General features: G+C 38.0%; 1 long non-coding RNA gene across 2 annotated transcripts in view; it reads left to right on the forward strand.

The window, feature by feature from the left end:
- LOC121074878 overlaps window positions 1-21,556 on the forward strand; it is a 120,780-nt gene that overhangs the window by 46,345 nt on the left and 52,879 nt on the right. The window contains exons 4-5 of one of the 2 annotated variants that reach the window (XR_005822590.1): window positions 3,193-3,350; window positions 5,570-9,858. This is a non-coding gene — a long non-coding RNA (uncharacterized LOC121074878). Of the gene's footprint in view, window positions 1-3,192; window positions 3,351-5,569; window positions 9,859-21,556 lie in introns of those variants that run through there. The other variant, XR_005822591.1, reaches the window with a different exon arrangement.

Genomic DNA, 21,556 nt, shown 5'->3' on the forward strand with positions numbered 1-21,556 from the left:
ATTAAACAGATGCAGTTCAATTTTTCAAACATTTCAACGTGATTAATTATGAAAGGATGAATGTGAACATGCCCTTTGGTATCAAAGGTCATGCTACTGGAAATGTAACTTTTCCCTGCAGTTTCAATGAAATTGCAGATTCAATTTATTTTTTGTCGCAAGAATTTTGACTGGTTTCAGGGACCCAGTTTGGTGACTCAAATCTGAACCTCTTTTTATTGTAAAGAGCTTAGAGTCTGTATCAACACCTATAAAGCAAAACCAAAGTTAATGACAGGAAACTTTTCAACTATCTGCTCTGAACATAAAAGGTGTCTTCTACTTTAGGTCAATGTTCTAGATGTCTGGTTGCTCCATCTATATGTGACCAGTGTGAACATGGATGAACTTGACTGCATCTAAAAATTATGTGGTGGCGTATGTAGAATAAGTCTGCAAGTCCCAGCTTTAAATGAAGAGAGACCTGTGGCACAGGAGCTGTATCCACAACTGACATTTCTGTTGGGGCTTTTGATGCAGGCACAGGGTGAATGAAAATCATCCTGCTGACCTCTGGATGTAATTCTTTGAGTCTGGTCTTAGATGCCTCAATGTGGGAATAGTGTTGGCTGCCCCTATTTTGTATCTGTTTGGGGATCTCCATGTCTAAGACCCCCAGCTGAGCATGTATCACATGATACTTACCTAAGATAGGGATTCCCTTTCCCTCCTGGAATATTCTAGTGAGGGAGATTTGGAAGGATGAATATGTGGATTTAGAAGGTTGAATACTTAAATGCCAGAACCTTGGGCAGCCTCCCACCCCCAGGGCAGCTGATCTTGTTTCCTTCCTGGTAGATTAGGGTTGGCTGGCTCTCCCCTTCTCTGGGAATAATAGTATCATGGAGTAGGCATTCTGTGTAGTTAGATCCAGTGCCCTTCTGTAACAGAAAAGCAAAGACAGTAGCACCAGCAATTAAAGCACTTTCTGTTTATCACTCTGCTAGTATTTTTAGGAAGCTGATGGAATTTGGCTTGTCATCTAACACGTTGATCTTATGCCAAGTGTCAGGTCCCCTGACCAGCCGCCCAAGTCGCTCTGGCAACTGTCATCCTCCCTTGCAGAAAGAGGAATGCACTGGAGTTGGCAACTTGATGAAGAATTAACAGCCTCTGCCAGGATGCTCTAATTAAACAGCTATATAGACAACAGCTGTGAAAAATTCATCAATCACAGAATGTTTATTATTGGAATTAAAACACCTCATAACTAATGCATAGATTTGCATTGATTACCATCTCCTAGAAAGAACAATCTGTGCCAGCTTCTTGTGGGCATTTTGAATATCTCTGTCACTTGTATGGTCACCCATCTGCCTCTGGTTTAACCATAGTTAAAAGGTTGATTAGCTTCCTTGCAGCAAAGTCAGGGTCTACAGCTGTAGAACTGCAACCCTGACCTGACTGGTACAAGCAACTCTAACTTCATGTTAACGTGGGGTGTTCCAGTGTACCAGTCTTCTAGGCACATGGACATGAATAGGCTAGAAAAGAAAGAATAATGATGATAGTAATAATGCGTATGAAACAAGTGATGTACAATGCAGTTGCTCACCACCCACTGACTGATGCCCATCCTGTCCCCAAGCAGTGATCCCACCCACCCCAGCCAGCCACCCCGTATTAATTGCTCAACATATTGCCATATGGTATGGAACATCCGTTTGGCCAGCTTGGGTCAGCTGTCCTGGTTCTGTTCCCCTCTCAGCTCCTTGTGCACCCCCAGCCTCCTCACTGGTGGGGCAGTGTGAGAAGCTGTGAAAAGTCCTTGGCTTAGTGTAAGCACTGTTCTGCAACAATTAAAACATCAGCATGTTATCAATATTATTCTCATCCTAAATCTAAAGCACAGCACCATACCAGCTACTAGGAGGAAAATTAACTCTATCCTAGCCAAAACCAGGACATGCAGCAAATGCTGATTTAGTTGCATTGACTTAAAACCATACTGAGCTCAGAAATAAGATCATAGTAACATGCCCTATTTCATTTTCTCCTAGTATTCCACTGTACAATCTAACAGTGTCGGTTGTGTCCCTCCTTCTTTAATTGGAGGTGTCCTCTTCAGGCAGTGTATGTTGCAGTCAAATGACTAAAACGCTCAATATATGTAATTTGGAGATGGTCCTATACAAATATGCTCCCATGGGCTCACATTTGTATGTATTTAATGCAATGTATTTGTGTTGGTGATAGCAACATATCTGGTTAGAAGCACACTTCTCCTCTGTTAACGTTTGCAAGGATAGATACAGTATGAGCATAGCTGCAGTTCTGAAGCCCTTGATCCATGTGTTTAAGGCTGGTACAAGGCCTGAAGCCCCACTTAAGCTCTCAAAACTTGTGGTTTTCTGCCTGGAAACATCATCTTGGATCTAAAGGGAACAGACTTTAATATTGGAGCTTAATACAACATCTTTTGCTCTGAAACATGAAAGAAACTGAGCAGAAAAGAGGCAAGCAAGAGGTTGACTCCAAAGCTCTGAAGCTGTGATGAGATCTCTTGCTGTCTTCAGTACTCATGAAATGGTACTTCCAGAATTATCCGCTCAGAAAAATGTTTTTCATTTATAGAAAAAAAATTAAAATATTTTGTGGCACTCATTTTGGAAAAAATGTATTTGAAAAAATAAATTAGAGAACTTTTAAAGGAGAGGAACTGTTGTATTAATTTCTGAGTAAAGAAAATGCACAGAGTTCTGTTCTGGAATGCTTCTATGGTATGGCATTTAGCAGTGCAGTTTGTCTGCATTAGCATCTAATTCTGACTTGTAGCACAACAAAAATACGGAGGTGTGAGAGGACGTTGATTGGATGTCTTTAAAACATAAAAATAAAAACAAATATAAAATAGGGTGAAGAGATTTTGGTGTTGGATTCCTGCCAGATAAAGTTACCAGTCATGGCTATATTATAAACTGTTTTCTTTCTTATTTTAAATTAACTCTTTGGCCAGACTTATGTCTACATAGTGGGAAAGAGTCATTTGATGAGGCATTTAATAACATTTCCAATTACACGATAGAGTTGAGAGGTAGCTGAGAATTTTTTAAATGAACTGGGACTTCTGTCAAGAGGTAGAGACTACAATCTAGAAAATATTACTAGACTGTAAATTCAGTAAACAATATGTTTTTCTCTTCCTTTTGACAGGTACTCTTTGTATATGCTGAGCACAGCCCAGACCTTGTTAAATTCTTCTAGCAAGATGAGGGAAAGGATCTTTCCGATGGTTCTTAGAGATTTTGCTGTCACATGCTTTTCAGCTTTCACACAGGCTTGATCCTTAAGTACCATTGACTTCAGTAAAGGTAGGACCAAAACATTTGTTATAGCTTTTTTTATGAAAACTAATTGGATATGTTTTGTACTCTAACGCTTGCCATGGAGCACTACAGCAGCAAGACAAGGTGTTTAAAAAAAAACACAATATAAAACAAACAAAACCACTAGTGAGATGTTTATTGGTAACAGCATGTAAATACTTCATGAGTTTTGTGACAACTCATGAAGACTGTAGTCCTGTCCAAGGTGAGTTTCCATTTTCATGGAGAAATGAGCTGTCAGAACGTGCCCTGTATTTAGCTACATTCACTTAGCCTTGCACCAGGAGAAAACCTGCTAACTCTGGAGAATGGATGCTGTACATTGGTGAGGTAGGGCTACTAAGCTGTTGTGCTCAAACTGTGGTCACTTTTTTTTTCCTGACATAAGAGTGTCCTTCTTATAAACTTCTGTCATAAGTTCATACGTTGTGGAGGATTTTGATGCTGAGCACAGATATGTAGGTCTTAAGAAGTCCTCCAGAGGATACAGAGCTTTTGGACAAGAGGGGTTTTAAAAGGCATTGACATTTTCTGCATTGCAGTGTTTAACTTTACTGCCATCCTTGCAATATTTCTTCTATTTAAGAACAGTCAGGAATACTACTAATTCAGCAGTAAAGTTAATTAGCACAGACTGTAAATGTTTATTTGTTTTTTAATAGCAGAAAATGCATTATAAATGACTCCCATGTTCGTCTATTGTAAAACCCTGCTGTTAGAGTAATTTGTAACCTAACTTTTTCTTATGTTAACTCTTGGCATTGCGAAAGCAAAATATGGATTTGGTATTAACTGTAGAATAACCAGCCACAAAAAGTATAGTCTTACTACATTTTCTAAATTGGGCTTGTAATGTGAAAAAGATTAGAAGTATTACGTTCATGTTGATGGTTTTGAATTAACGTATGTTCATTATTTTCAGAAACTTGCTTCTGTACGCTCCTATTACTGAATTAGTATGTTTTTCTTAAATATAGTTACTGCACCTAGGCTATAAGTACATTATGATAATTGGTTAAAATTCTTAGCTTCTGAAATAAGTGTAAAAAATAGCGTACTTTGCTTTATCTCTTACTGAATGCAACTTTGCAGATGCTTATGAAAATCTGATAGCAAAATTTAATTAAATTCTGAGAAAGTTACAGGCTTTTTATAATGTTTTTGGTGGCAAGGACTGTGTTTATAACATCGTAAATGTACGCAGTAGTGTTCTAAAGTGAGCATTTGTCAATATTTTAGTGAACTAAAGTAATGAAATGGGTTTTAATTCGCTTCATGCAGTTCTGTGTGTGGGCATTCTTACTTCAGATTAAATGTATTCTAATGAGCAAGATTTCTTTTTAGTTAAATTATATTTTATTGGTCACTCCTACCTAGAAATGAAATGCAAGTTTGTACTGAAATACCACCATCTCTGAATGAAGAGCTGTTTCCATAGTCCTGCTTCACGCAGGACACACGTCCTGTACTGTAATGAGTCCCATCTACCTAAATGAGGAAAGCTAAACTAATTCAGGACTGGGACAGAGCTGTAATAAAGATGGGAATTATCAAAGTGCAATTTCTGCTGACACTGAGGTGATGTGCTTGGAGATCTACATTTTAGAGAGAGATTGAGAGGATGAGAAACAGCAAAATTGGCTTACTGGAGAGGGAACCTTCATTAGGTGTGGAGAACAAAGTATTGTAGAAATCACAAAAATAAAAACAATACACAGAGTGCTAGGTTGGGGGAATGATGAGTGTTATGAGCAGAAGTAAAAGTTACGCATACCTAATTAAGTTTATTCTAGAGAACTGAGAAATTGCTATCACTTAGTGTCTTTTTGCCTTTAGTTTTAAATGTGTTTTGCACTTGGGTATTGAAGAAAAAAGAAACTTCCACTTTTAATACCTTAATCAGTGCTGTTTGTTTTCTGCAACTACAGTCTTCTCATAGTTATTTCAGTCTTGATTGCTGGTCAAACTTTATTGAGCTACTTAAATTGATTAAGATCTTTCCAATTTTGCAACATCATCTCTAAAGCAATGAATCTAATGACCTAACTATCTTTTTGGTGTCATTTCTGTCTCCTAAGAGAAGTTTGGAAGGTTATCCAGCTGTTAATAGGCTGGATTCTGTATTTTCAATATCTTTATGAAAAGCAAATCTAAAGGGCATTGAAGCCTTTTTGACAGCTAAGAGGAACACCTTATATGTTCAGATATACTGTTGGAGACACTGAGATATCACCATAAAGACTGAATACTACTTGCTTTTACAGCAAGAGCTCAACTTGTGGAAAGATCTGGCATTGGAATGAAAACCAGAGTATCTGCCACACAGTTTTCAAGATCTTTTCCACATTAAGCATATGTTTTCAGAGGATTTCCAAGTAAATATGTTAATTTTTTTAATGTGTGTTTCTATGTACATGTGATTATTTTTGGACTTTAATCATGTAATCGTGACTTCTATATACAGTACCTATAACTTCGGCTTCTGAAAAAGTTCCCATTCTAGAAGGCAATTCCTTGTTTTTTGAAATAAGTCTGATAGATTTATTTATTTATTTATTTGAATTATCCATTGCCTACTTTATGCTTTTCACAAAGATATTTTAGTTGATCTAAAACTGTGGAATAGCATCATCTGATGTGACACTCTGTGAAGCCATCTGGATTCTTTTCACTGACCCATTAGGAGTACCACTAAGTAAAATAACATACAAAGCCATGGGTTATATTTCTGAGATTTAGAAGTCTAGGCTCAAATCTGACAAAGGCAAGCTTACTTTTGTTTCGCATCCACACAGATAAAAAGAAAACAACAGAAGTCCCCTGGCTTTGATGTGCATTCAATTTTGGTATTGCTATTAAACTGGTGCTGGATTAGGGGAACAGGAAAGGAGCAGAACTTTGATTTATGATTTTATCCTTGATTTTAAATTCCTGCTGAAGGCTTCATCTCCTTTGCTCTAGCATTAAGTGAATATCTGAGTCTTTGGGAAAAGGGTTAATTTCATGAAGCAATCCACTTATTTTTGGAAGTGGTTTTAAAAATCGTCATGTCTTTTTTTTTTAAACTGAGGAAAGGTTGATAGAGCATTTAGGCATGATATGGACTTGTAATCAATGTGTCAAGCTGGCAGGGGGAGATAATGTCTACAGACATCACGTGGTGTCAGTTGTTCACTGTTTTAGTATGTAAGACTGATGTTTCTCATGTTATTATGTGGTATCTTTCCACTAGCTCCATGTGGATGTCTTTTGTCCCTCCACATTTCTTTTCCTTGTAACAAAACACAACTTTCTGGGCACCCATCTAGCCTAACAGAAGCTCAGCTAGCTTTAAATTGCATATATGACTTTCCTTTACATACAGTGTACAGTCTTTACTAACATCCTCTTATTTCCTATGTTGAGGTAAACTCACATCAGACAATTTATACTTTTATTATAGGACTTGTACTGAAGATAACTTGATAAAGAAAAGTAAAATGTATGTGGATCTCACATCCTGTCACATAGTGTTTGAAGGGCTTCAGAGAAAATAGTTAAAGGGCTGGGTAATCTTCAAGAACTAAAAAATACATGTAAGAATGGTGAAGGAAAATGCTTTTATATTATTTGCAATCTGACCTTCTGCTTTATAGTTGTGACCAGACGATCCTGAAAGCATTATATCTTCTAGTAATGTGCTTTGAGAAATAATTACACTTGTTCAGCTGGTATTTTGTCATTACTCTTCTTGATCTGTAGTGCTGGGATAGTAGTGGATTAATGCTAGAATAATGTGTTTAATGAATTTCTGGGTGTGATTACAACAACTTCACTTGCTGCCCTCCCAAACAAGATTTCATAGCATGTGCAGGTGGCGCAGAACCCTCTTGTCAGGAGGCTGTTGTTGCTCACATTACCTCTGCATTTGGGTCCTCTTTGTTATTGTTTAGGAACTTCTTACTAAGCAATGTATTGATGGTAAATTTGCTCTTATTTCAGTGTCCCTGACTGTTTGTTTTTCTATCTGGTGAATGCAGTTGCTTTCTCTGGTCTCTAAAAGTATTCTAAAACTTCAACTACCCTAAAATGACTCTTACACAACATTGATACTCTTTTTCTTGCCTTCTCTGGAGAATACACCTCTGCTCAGGGTGCCTTGGAATTAGTGGTGGATAAAAATCAACGTATGATACTTCACATATAAAATGTTCGTATCCAGATTATTTTGCCCTCTGACTCTGTCAGATTCTGTTACTCAAGAGGAATGTTGCTGAAGGCATCACTGATAAATTCATCATCAAAATTTACTTGATTTATCGAATTTTCAGAAGTTCAATTCTTAAGTTTGTTTTATAACTTTAAAAGGTTGATTTATGATGCAAATTGGAAATGCTCAGTTTTAAATAATAGCACAATGTCATTTCACTGTATGTTGTTACTTGCATCTAACCTTATGAAAACACAGATATTGACACAGATGGAAAAATAATCATAACCCTATTGTTATCAAAATGCCTTAATATATTTTCAGAGGGGATTTCCCATTTTGCTATAGGTGTGGTTGCACTTTTCCAAGTTTAATAATGACAGCAATGAGAGCCAAAGTATTTATAGCACCCTTACATAGGGGTGTATATTTGGAACACTTGGAGTGTATGTGTGCCTTTTCAGGGAATCTTCTAGAACAAGTACTCATTAATCCATGAGATTTGGCTCACAGGTTTACTGTTTACTTCCTTTGAAAGAAGATGGTGCTATTTCTGCTCTCCCTGAGGGTTATATTGACTTCTGCAGGGTTTCTGGTTTGCTTGTGGCTGAGGGCCCTGAAGTTCTCCCTCCCCTGTGCAAGTGGCACGCGTCAATTCCCCAGCGCCTCTTGGCTCATGTCGCATGCAGAGACATCGTGCAGCCTGGCTAAATACTAGCTGTTTGGCTAGTGTTTGGGTCAGTATTACTGGGAGTTAAAATGAAGGGATAAAACACTGAACAGTACAGGCTGCAATTTCCAGAGTGCCTGTGCTTGTGAATCAGAGCCTCACCTATGCAAGGCTTCTGTTTATATGTTTTATTTCTCTGTTTTCATTTAAAATGAATAAAACTTAGACACATGGCTCAAGAAATAGAGAACTGAATTAGTGAAGTCCTGCTGAGTAGGTGATGTCTGAACCCCTGGATAGCAAATGAAATGAAAAGTACTTTCTGCTTTAAGTAGTAAAGAATTTTATCTCTCTTTTAAAAACTCTATAAACACATCCATCAGGCAGTCTGACAGAGAAATTAAATTGGTTTACAGCACTGCAAGAAGTCCGGATTAGGTTCCTGCTGAGCAGTAACAAATTGTGGTGAACTTTATAAAAAGCTTCTTTCTGTTTTTCACAAGGTAATGCAGTCTAGAGCTAGTCAGTGATTGCAAGAGCAACTGGGGAGACTTCTGGAAAAGCTTGGTGTTCCTCAATAAGGAAATTAAATTAAATAGATATGAGTTTTCTTTCCTTTCTTGAGTTTCTACACAAGAAGTGTTTGTGTTCTGCACTCTTTTTTTGATAACACCAAATTTGCACAAGCATCAACTTGCTTTATTCACGGCAAAATGGAAAAAGTATTGTTTTCCTGATCATGGGATAGTAAACTTTCTCACCTGTTTGCGGTGGTCACTATTAACTTCCAATAAACGTGATAAGAGATGTGGCTATTCTGCTGGAGGTCACAATGGGACTTTAATTTTTCCCCAGTGAATTTTACCTGAATAGTCAAAGAATGCATTAATCCAAATCACCTGATGTGTGCATTTCAAGTAGACCGGTGTTTCAGTAATCTGTCCTAATCTTCCATTTATTTAGAGAGGAGCTATTACATGCAACCAGGATCCAGGTGCTTTTCAACTTAGTAATGCTCATTTCTAGAACCGTAGCCTATCTTTGTCTCTCTTATCTCTCCATCCTGGCTCTGAATACCCTCCAACTTCAGGCAACTTCAGATCCATCTCTAATGGCAATGAAAAGCTATGAATTCTTGAAAACAGGTCCAGAGATGTTTTCAAGCTTTGTGAACTTCAGCCAGCCATTCCATTAATGTGTTATTTTTTTAACCAAATCTGAAACAGGGAAAGGTTTCTGGTGTTAGGTTGTTTTGCATCCTCCTGAAAGGCTGTGTATTCATATGAAAAATTAATATCAATTGTTTATACATTTGCATGTATCTAGGTACGAATGATCAAGTAAAACTTCTAGTATGTGTGACTGTACATGTTTCCAACAAAAATAAATTTACTCTGTTCATCTTTTTCTCTCCCAGCACGGTTGCATTTAGCTATACTGCTTAGGCTGTTTTTGAGCAACACCTGTGCATTCTTAAATGAAAAAAAAAAAAGCGGGGTGGTGTAAAAATTCCCTTTCATTTGGATGTTCCTGTTAGTGTGAGCCTTAAAAGCCATTGCTCTCCAAATATCTTGTTTATATGGAAGTTAAGCTACCTTTTAAAAATAGATACAAATGAATGCAACTAAAGTTAAATAAAGAAGAAAGTTTAAACAACATTAGCCTTCCTTGTCTAATAATGAATGTGGCATTTTGATCTGTTTCAAAAGCCTTGTTCTTTCTCAGTAAGCAATAGGAGTAAAATATTTCTCTTACTGGCTTCTGCTTTACATGTTGTACGCTAGCCTTAAGGGATTCAAAACCTAAATAAACCTTAACTCGCAAAAGATATATGTATGAGAAATCTCTCCTTTTTCTGGAATGCCTTGGGGGCTGATTGTTTATTTAACAAGCTGGTGCCCTGATTTTGCCACTGACATACTGACAAAAAATCCCTCACTGGCATTTAAAGATGCAAAAGGAAGAAAATTGGAAAGAAAGATGCGTGCCAGTGCTCAAAGCCCCAAAGATATGCTGACCAAGGTGTTTTCAGTATTTTGTTACCATATTTAACAGTTGCACAGCTGGAGTGATTGTAGAGTGGTCAGTAATGTTCTGATGTAATCAAACCAAATGAAATCTTCCTATTAGTTTGTACAGCTACTTGGTACAGGAACTCTGGGGAAGAGAAATTGCATCTAAGGAAAGGTCCAGAAGACTACTTTAAAAAATCCTAACAGACTGAAGTGAGATTTTAATAGTGCACAGGCTTTGTGCCAGCTCATAAAAGGTGAATGCGTTTTATCCTTGAATGTCAAGAAACAGGGTCATTGAGTGGCTGAATTTGGCAATTCTCTTGTTCTGTTCACTGCAGCAGCTGGGAATTGTGGTGGGAGGCAGGTGCAGGGACTGACTTACTGCGCATGTGACTAGCACTTCCCAGGGACAGCAAAGTGTCAAAACCAACCAACTTTTGCAGCCAGTGTAAAAGCTGATGTTTTGTTTATGGAATATTTTTGTAGAAAGTATACTGTTTTGAAACACCAATCCGAAATTCTTTTTATTGTTGCAAGATTCCCTTCCTACTAAATAGTATTTTGTGAAATAATTTTTCCTTCTATTTATGCAGCCTATTAAACTGAAAGCCATCAGCTATCCATCAAGGAAGAAAGTCTTTCCTATGTCCAGTCACTTTTCCTTTTCTCATTTTCAATCCTTTTTCATACCAGGAAGCAAGAAGGGTGTATGGAGCAAACTAAGGAGTAGGAAACAGTTGGGAAAAATGCTTTTCATATTTTTTGGAACAAAATAGGGAAGAGTGAAAATAATTTTCCTATTAAATTACTTCTTATTTGTACAGTTGGGAGGACAGAGCAAAAAGGAAGGTGAAGAAATTTTCTTTCATGTCATGCATGTTCTCACCTTTGTCATATGGGTTTCTCCAACTGGTTTTTACAAGACCAAACTATCATATTTCCCCAGATGAGATTTCCTATGCTAGTCTCATTCCAAGTCACAGCAGGCTCTTCAATGATTGCTTTGATTTCTTGTTTCTGACAGTGTGAAACTTGGATTCTACTACAAATGTTATATTAAGATTCAAAACAAAATATTAAAGTAAGAAAAATTTTCTTTTCACTTAGCTGGACTGTTTATGCTCTTTTTCCGAGACAATATTTCAATATGATTTCACCTTGCACATGATTCTGAAATGCGCAAATAGATAAATGTGTATATCATTGGTAAATGATATGCATTTAAGAGGATGGACATTGTAATTAAATTCTACCTCATAGCATTCTAGTTTTATATTATTATTATTTTTTTTATTTCAGTTCAAGTAATGGTTTGAAATTGACCTGAACTTTTCTGAAACTTTCTTGGTCACAGGAAGGAAGTTTGGAAGGAGTAGGCATATATGGTTGCTTGTATTATCTAGAGTTGGGTGAGTTCAAACCCACTTAAGATTTTTTTTCTTGTTGTTTTGGTTTGAGCCCTTTGAAAACTTGGAAGTAAGAAGTGGAAAAGAAAGAAGGAAAAAAATAAACCAAAGTTTGATTTGGCTTTGGTCTGAGTTTAATCTGAATTAACTTACCCAACACTTTAAAGATGTCTTAATTTATTCACTAGAAATACAATTTAAAAAAATATAATTTAAAGGCTAAGATAGCTTTAAAATGGCATATTTTTTTTACTAAAATGGAGTAAAACCCAGTATCTTAAGCTGTCTTGAACTAAAGATCTTACTCCTCCTTTCTTACTCACCCTAAAGAAATGGACTTCAAGTAGTTCAAGAAACTTGGTGAAAACATTTCATTTTTACTTTAATCTATTAGAACAAATAATAGTACCTACTATTTGCCTTTAAGTATATTCAGTGGGAAAAGGTTATAATTATTTGTTTCATTTCAAATGGAATTATTTTTTCCCAAGTAATCTTTTCCTCTGAAAAGTTTTGCCTCCAGTGTTCTAATTTGTTGAGGGGGAGGCAGGAGAATAGGGCAGAGAAGTCCCTATTTTGTTGAAAGCTTTCCAGCCAGTTCCATTCCGTAGTTTTTTATTCTAGGCTTGATTTTTTCATTGAGTAGGGTATTCTCCCTCATATCTACATTTGTAATTTCATTGTTTGACCTATTAACTAATGTATGCAGCAAATCTCTTAATTTCAATACTTGGTGGCTAAAGATGAAAATGTCTGAGTAACTGCAAAATGAGCTTTAAATTCTAATTAAAACACCGTATCAACACTACATTTCACTTTGTATAGTTATGGGTTTGGTATTTTCTGAATTTGTTACGCTAGATTACTTTATAATACTTAGTGATTGAGAAAGAGCATGACTTTTCTGAACAATTACTTTTGCACAGCAGTGTGATTTAAATTAGTGTGACTGACATCCTCCTAATACGCTTAAAAAAAATCTTTGGAACAATTGATCTGAAACTTGAGCATTTTCATTCTGATTGGATCAGAGCCCAGGGTGTCTGGATACACAAGGATATTCATATAGACTGTTCTAAAACCTGATCCAAGGTATATCTGAACATATTGAGTAAATTTCATGCATGAACATCACTGAATCAAATAGAGAAATTACGGTCCAACAGAAACTGTCATATCTCATGGACAAAAATGAGTCCAGGACTTCACCCAACGAGTAAAGTAACAAAATACATGTGCTTAAATGTTTGATAGAAATGCGTGCTAGAGACATGGACAAAATGTTGCTATGGTTGATGCTTTCCCAGAAGAGGGATCTTCACATATCTGATATTAATTGTGTTTTTATATATTCTTTTCCTGGTCTAAACAAAATTTTTTTCTCTGGGCTAAACTCTAAAAAAGAATTTTCTTTGGAAATATTGCTAGCACCACACAGCATGTAATATGTTTACATGAGCTGGGAGTCTCTTGTATGGAATATTATTCTATTCCCTAATCTCAGTTACTAATTTGACTCCCTTAATAAAATGTTGTATAAATTTAGTGCCTATAGAAATCTAAGCACCTGTCTGTTGTATCTGGCCAGTAGAGAAGTGGGAGCATTGTAAAAGACGAATTGGAAAACAGTAGCTAGGAATCAAATCATCAATCCAACAAATGAGACAATCTGAATAGTCATGTCCCTTCTGGTGTGTGTACCTGTGCTAAGACTCAGTGCATCCTTCAGGGTGGCAAGTGATGTACATGTGATTAAGAGCTGCAGAACTGCCCAGAAAAATTAAGAGCTCCTGTATATGAAGGCTTCCTGAACTATGAAAATCTGAATTATCCTCTAGCTGTAGAGCAGTATTTACAGCACATTGATTTTTTTAAAGATATTATCCCAAAGTAATGGAAACAAATTTTGAGTAAAAATGAATATGCATATCCTATTAAATAGCTATGTGAACGCTGATATGTCTAGACTTCAGTGATGTTACCAGACTTAGTATTTATCTAGTCAAGAAGTGGAAGGATCAGTCTTCTGGATTAACTCTCTCTCCATACTGTAAAATTTATTTTAGACAATTATTAGACCTGTTCAACAGCATTCTTTTAAGAGCTTCCATCCTGATGCTTCAAGATGCAGAACTTCAGAACTCGATGAAAACATGCATGAACGTGTTACTCTTTGGGTATATTTGTTTTGCCTTAGAGAGGTCTTTAGAGCTTTTTCACTTAGGAATGGATTATAACTATGAAGAAACAATCTATTTCTTAGACAATTATAAAATATAATCAAGTGGAATGCTTAATGCCAGATATACTATTACAGCTGAAACACTTTCTAGTGACAATGTGCATTCCTTTGCAGAAGTAATACTACCATTGCGCGCCTGACTTTTCAGGTTAAAAATTCTTCTGCATTTGCTGTTGTGATATCAATGTGGCAGCACTAAAGAAATGTACAGTCTTTTCCTCTTAGTTGCCCTGCCTTGTCTATTTCTCTCATGAGACAAATGTTATCTATCTGGAGCTATTATGTATTGAAGGGGAAATCATGTTAGTAAAGGTTTGTGGGTTGACTGAGCATGCCTTTTGGTACCCATATAGTGTGTCATGGGGTTGTTCAGTCATCTGAACAGAGGTTTGGAGTTCAGTTGGTATTTAGCACATATGATGTCATCAGACCTACAGGGTGCACTTAGATGGCACAGCTCAAGAGCTGATGCTAACCAAGTATTGATGTGTAGTTTGTTATGCCATGCATTAAGGTTATACGATATTACTGGTAGTATCACTAATAATGTATTTTGTATCACTAAATATACTGCTTTAGAAAAAAGGTGTTAAATACATAAGGCAGAAGATCCAGAGAGATTATCTGAATATAGCTTTTGTGATGGTCTCTTCTGAGATTCTTATGTGATAATTGTCTGCTCAATAAACTAGAGGATAACTACTCTTCATACCTAGGTTGGGTTTTGGGGAGAAAAGGGCATGAGAGAAGGGAGGAAAAAGTCTGAGTGATGAGAAGCAGAAAAATGTGTGAATGCCAAAAGATTGTGGTGAAGCATTATTACTATTCTGAATGTTTGCTTAAAATTTAAAATAAAATTGAATTAAACCTAAGCTGGAAGACCTTGCCTGAAGGAAGGTGCTGCCTGTATGCAGCTTTAAGTGCTGACAAGTTAGGCAGGAGCGTGTGGTTGCTTTTCTATAAATAACAAGCAGTTGTAATAGCAACCTCACCATCATGTAGCACCCACGCACACAGAGCCGTTAAACCAGAACATCCAAAGACCATCTCACAACAAACACCTTCATAATATCCCCCCAGGCACTAACCCAGCCCTCTCTGCTTTCCTTCAGCTGCTATCCTTACGGCTTCCTTCATTTTTCATATGCTCACAATACAACAATAACCAGAGAGTAAGGTAGAGCTGCCAAAACCTGGTTGCTAGAAAGGATGGCATGCAGGGGTCTGATCTGGGCCTGGAAAGCAAGGAATGGAAAACTTCCAGGGTATGGCTTTGTACTCGAATTAGTTTAGTTTAAAAGAGTAGGCAAGTGATACCTTGAAGCCAAGTGCCACCTCAAAGGCCACAAATAGGCCATCTTAAAGCTGGATCCCAGCACCAGCTACACACCTATTTCCCATGAACTTGAGCCTGTGGAACCATAGCAAGTTTGGAGTATCTGGGTATCATTGGTGATGGCTAGAGAGCATGTGTGCACCTGATTTCTACGTGTTGGGTGTCTGTTTCTCTTCCTCTGCATGTGAGCGGTGGTTGTGTCTTTTCCCCTACTACTTCTAAGGGAAAAAGAACGTAGCCTGTTGGGAATAATTTTTTCTTTTGAGCTTGTAAGTGGTCACAAAATTCCTGTTCTTACATTTATGATTTCTGCAGAGTGTGGTCTTTTGGGCTAGTTCCAATAAAGAACTTAGATGCTGCCCTGTTAGCTTAGGTGTGTAAATCCACCATACTGACCCTTGAAGTCCTGCTCAGTTTTCACCTAGTTGTGGAAGTATTGTTTCTTACCACTTGCATTCTCACAAATGAAGTCTGCTATATGTGTTTGAATGATCTGGGGTTTGAGTGTTTGTTTTTTTTTCTTCCCTCTTTCAATGCCACAGCCTGAGTCGGTAGGTATGTTTGTAGCATACTTTGTGAATACCACACAGCCTCATGGTCACCTCTTTCTGTCAGACTGACTGGAGTTTTAATGCACTTTCATGCTATGTGTGTGTCTTCATGACAGAGCAGCCTAGCTGTCCAATGAAGAAAAACTATTTTGACCTTTCCACAGTTTTAAAAAAACAGAACAAACAAACAAAAAAAACCCACAACCAAACCAACACAACAAAACCCAAACTCTTGATGTGTATAATATTTAACATCTCACGAAACAATGCTGAATCATGTGAACACATCGCAGTCTGTGATGGATCAGAACTGGAATGCTGACAAATCTGAAGCGTTTTTTGAAAATTGGTAACTGTTCAAATTTTATCAGCTTCTGCGATTTCATCTGTTTCTTTGGGAGGGTGGGATAAATGTCTCTGGACACGATGCCAAGCCTGAATCTTTGAGAAGGCTTGGATGAAAATCCCTTCCTTCTTCTGACCTGATCTCTTCTCACCCATTGTGGTACTATACAAATTGAATTTCAGGGCTCATGAGGTAAGGCTTCTGCTATGGTCAGAAGAAGTATCTTTCCATCTGATTACCCCTGAGGTCAGAAGCACGTAATATGTTGAGGGGTGTGTCAAATCGAATGAAGCTCAGAATATGTGAGGGTTGTAGACAGCAGCTGGCCCCAGCAGAGACTAACAGATTTGCTGAGAACCTGCAAAGATCTTGGCAGGTTGTCAACAAAGATACTGCTGGGTTGCTAGATGCCAGGAAAACGAGATCTTTAGTTTGCAGTGAGGAAGTTGTAATTTATTATATCCTATCCTCCCTAAATACCAATATAAGTACTGTGAACAAATTGCATCCCAAAGCATTGGAGACTGTGACTGGTGGGCAAGTCATGTACTTTGTTTCATGGATGAGTAGGCTGAAGTAGAAGCAGGTGACAGAGAAATGTTCTTTCTTACAGCAGCTGAGTACTACCAGAGCCAGGAAAAGTCACTTGGTCCTAGGTAAGAATTGGTTTGAAAAGAAGTGGAGGATGAAGGGAACAAAGGCAATGATGGAGAAAGTTTAGCTGACTTAGAAGTCTAGGAAAGAGAAAAATGGAGGCTGTGTGGATAAGATAGAGATGTTTGTAGACAAAAGATCACAGAAGGTTTTGGAGGGACTTTACTGTCTTTCTGGAAGAGCAAGAAATTGTGTCTACAGCATCCGGCATCCAGAAGCTTCCAGCATGCAGTATCCAACTATACATTTAGGCTTACTCTGATGTATTTCCTAGAGATTTGTACCCGCAAAATATGTAGGTATTCCTTTGAAAGCTTCAGGTGCTGGAAATTTTAGCTGTCTGTTTCTCTGATAAAGTGTAATGATGCATGCCTCACCATGCTGGACTTTTAGATGTATTGAGAAGATTTCAAGTCAATCTGCAACCAATTGCTTGATGTGTTTTGTTGATGTGTCCTCTTTGTTTCTCACCAGAGTTTTACTGAAAAGGTGCTTTCCAAAGAAGTTGGCCAGAATTAGTATGTTACTGAGGCAAAACTGTGGCATTTAAAGAGCTAGAGAAAGAATATTCTCATCTAATCTGCACATTGACCATGACACAGAGATTAGCAACCCCAATGGAGAATGCCTGCACGGAAAATTTCTGCTCCACACGGTGCAGGCTTGAGTCTTTAAGGCTGATAGAATTTGATGTTGGAGGCCTCAGTCGATGTTCACAGTTCCGCAAATTTGACATAAATTATTTCAGAGATTTCCTCTTCATTTACCTGGTAGAGCAATCACAATTATTTATCAGTATTCTTAGGACCCAATTCAATAATAGTCTCCCTGATGACTTTATCAGGTTGAAGCCTATGGATTATTGACAGTTCTGTTAACTAGGTGTCTTTGTTCTTCTGGCAGGATGCTGGCAGAGGGGGGAAAACAGCTGTTTCTTGGGATGGGAATAATGAAAAATGCCAGCTGATAAAATCTTTCTGACTTTTGCAGAACTGAAAGAGGCCATCAGAACTTCTTGAAGTTCCTCTTTTTTGCATCCTTGTGTTCCAAAAGAAATAATGTGGTAGGCAGGATACCACTGAAAATGTAATGCAATGGGTACTGGAGGAAATGCCAGACAGGAGGAAAAAAAACAAATTGAAAACAGCAGTAAAATATATGGATGGGAAGCAGTCTCTTACTGATAATGGGTCTATTTCAAAGTAGGAGACAACATAGGCTAGTTTTAGAACTATTGAATGGGCCAAATCCCAACTTCCTTCCATGCTATCAGCCTGCTCCGAAAATAATGGCTTTAAGCAGCAGTTCAAACCTTTCTGGTTTTGTGACAGTTATAAAAGCCTATATAGAAATTTCCCACTATTTGCTTTCTACATTCCTCCCTCAGTTCCACTGCCCCAAATAACATTTAACTGTGAAGCATTGCCTTTAGCACAAGTATTAAACTTCTGTAACAGAGCACAGAGCTTGGATGTAGGTGCCAATTGGGAGTGGTATGATGTGCAAGAACCAAACAAATGCACTGAGGTGTTTGTCTGCTTGCAGACTGTCACTGGAATCTGATGTAGAAAAGAGAAAGCTCTGAAAGTCTCTGAACCCTTGGGCATAAATTTCTGTTTTTCAAGATGCTGTTAAAATAGGGAGCCAGTAGAAGCAGGCTGGTCAATGTGGCTTCAAAAGCTGTGGGGGAGCTTTCGACAGCAGCTGCTGTGTGTCAGAAGTCTATAAATTGACTTCCTGCCATGGGAGGCCTCTAGCTGGTTCAGCTGGAGAGTTACTGGGGGGAAATCCTCATCCTGTCTTACCAGCAGAGCAAATGTACCTAGGGCTGTGCCCAGGGCTGGGGAGGGGGTCAAGCTGGTGGATTCCTCTTGTCAGCCAACAAGATCTTGATTAATAAAACTGATGTGAGTGGAGAGCTCAGGGTTTTGTTGAGGGTGAGGGAGGAAAGGTGTTCTTCTGAGTAATGTATACACATGTCCTTCAAGTTCTCCGTTTATGAACACTCGCAGACGAAAGCACACTTATTTCATTGTGTCTCAGCTAACATCAAACAAAACACTTGCTTTTTTTTTTTTCCTTTCTTTATCTTTCAGGCAGCAATGTGCTATCCCTTCTGTTCAGGGTGGATGTGTGCTCTTTTTCTAGCGTTCAATTCCCCCTCACAATCTTTATCTACCAGTTTTGGAACTGTCCTTCTCCAGGAGGATTTAATTTCCTTTAAAAATTGCACTCTCACTGAATCAATAACCTAGCTGGAATCTTTGGCAAAGGACTGAGTTTTGGTGCAGTAGGTGTCTCTAGATTTAGTGGCCTTTATCATCATCTCTGTTGGAACTCATTATTTAGTTAAAGTTTAACTCCTCTGCTGCTGAATCCGAGACTTGAGTTTACTTTCTGTACCCAGTGAAACACTCTGTCCTCTGCTAAGAGAGGTATTTAATGATCTCAGGGAACATATGAGCTGCTTCTCTACCTGTCTCCTCTCTTACTGAAATTCTTTACTACTTCAGCATATTACATATCACATCCCGTTATGCCAAATCTCAGCACCGGGTTTGAACTCCTTTAGGTTAAAAATGAACCTGAATATGCTGTTTCATACCAAGAATCATCTTTTTTTTTTTTGCATATCTGTGGTTTTCAAATGTAATCATGAATCTTGAAATGAGGAGGAAAAAACCCACAATAAGATATTTTGAAAGTTTAGCCTGGCATATGTCCATCCTTGATTCCTTTTCTGTGCAGGATAGGGTATGCTTGTAGGGAAATGGGAAATCCAAAAGAAAACTGAATGCTCAAAATTCTGGAGATGTTTTGAGCCTTGTGGAAGTTGGTAAAGCGGAGCAAATAGTTAACTTGATTTGGAAAAAAACAAAATGTAATTCCTCACTCCTCAGAAGTGTTTTAGGTCTAGATTTTTTAAGCATCAGAGATTTCGGAAACTTTGTTTAGGTGAAATTTAGATACCTGTTCAATAAAACTTTCTGATCTTGGTGACTTTTGGTCTGGGAGAATGAGGTGTAAATAACGGTGGGCCAAAAAAAGTAACTGAGTTGTAGCAATTCTTAAACTACGCTTATTAGAGTTGGGGTCAGATTCGAGCACCCCGAGCTTTAGCTGCTTACTGGAAACTTCTCTAGTTTTAAACCTTGACAACTGCTTTCTCAGTGCTTGAGCTAACGTCCTATCTTCATATGCCCACAGTCATAGACCCTAGATATGAATCTTATGGCTTTCTGCCATACTTCTCACAATGTTATACCACGTGTGGCTGCGTGGGTAATGAGTGCTATGCAAAGATATCAGGTTCCACCCTGCAAAGGCAATTCATGTACTTAAACATGGGGTTTGTTCTTCTGCCTTTTTCTGCTTAAGGCAGTGGGTTCAAACACAGTCTGTACCACTTGTCAGCGCATCAGCTTGGTCAGTGTTGTTAAATAATGCTGTTAATTCTTTCCAATTTATTTCATATCAGGGAAGGATAGAAGATGGGGAGAGCTTAATTTTAAAGCTCCTGTGACATGCTGTTGCAGTTTCATCTGAGGAGACTGCCTGTTTTGGAGGTACAATATCAGGGAAGTGCTCTGAACCCTATCAGGCACACAGACTAAGGTTCATAGGCGAGCTCTCTTAGGAGTCCCCTGTGCCCTTCTGCACAATTACCTGATACGTGTGTTGGAATGGTTCATGCATATGTAAATACAGAGTGCGCTCATACAAAGTGTATGGATATAATTTAGAAAGCACTGTTGAATTTTTGGCTTATATATGCACATTCTGTGGCCTGACAGGATTACTCCCGTTGGAGTAATAACTAAGAGTTTTGCTTACTTAGGGCCTGTTCCTACTCCCTTTGAAGCCAATGGCATAATTCCCAGTAATGTTTAGTGGTGCAGGGTCAAGTCTTTAAGGATGACAGAATTTGATGTTGGAGGCCTCAGTCAGTGCTCACTGAAGTACACAGGGGTTTCCCCAGTTATTTCAGTGAGCTTTGGTTAAGACTGTAAATTCCCATTGTTTTTCAAAATAATTACTTTACCATCTCTATAGAAGTTGTTATTATTAGAGTGTTACACTCTAAAAAGAAGAAAGTCAAGAGAATTTCTTTAAACTGGCTGATGCTGTGCACTTTTTATAGCACTAAGACATTTACTTCAGAGAAGTTCCTGGAAGTTTGGAAAAGCTACATCCAAAAGCAACGGACTTGTTAAATTGAAAAGGATGTTTTGCATTGCTGTCACATCTCTTGTGACTTCTGAATACGTTTAGTTTCTACTGTTGCGGGAACAGCAATTCTCATGGTATCTCAGCCTTCAGACTCCTGGTCCCAGCTGGTGTGACCCCATAGCATCTGTGGGGAAATGGAGATGATGAAGAGAGATGTTGCAGCTGCTTGAGGGGGAAAAAAGCTGGCTCTTGCTCATCTTGAAGGCCAGTACCGCTTGGAACCCTTGTGAGTATGAAAAATATCCCATCCTCTTTCAATATGCTCCCTGATATGTAAGGACTTCCCTTTAGTTCTGTAATTGCTTTCACCTCCATTTCTCATATGCTACCAGGAGTTTGCCAAAGCTCAGTTATTTTTATACTTAGATTTTGGTACTTCAGGCTTGCTAAATGGCATCTTTAAAGGGAGAAAGTAAAAATACAGCAGACTGGGGAGAAGCGTAGAAAGCTATTAGAGAATGTTTGTTGGCATTTGCTTATTGTTTGGTTCAACAAATTTATTGACTTAAAGGGCATACAGGACAGTCCATCTGTTTTCCCATGGCTTTAAAA

The sequence above is a fragment of the Cygnus olor genome, chromosome 9 (genome assembly GCF_009769625.2).
Source record: "Cygnus olor isolate bCygOlo1 chromosome 9, bCygOlo1.pri.v2, whole genome shotgun sequence".
Taxonomy (NCBI): domain Eukaryota; kingdom Metazoa; phylum Chordata; class Aves; order Anseriformes; family Anatidae; genus Cygnus; species Cygnus olor.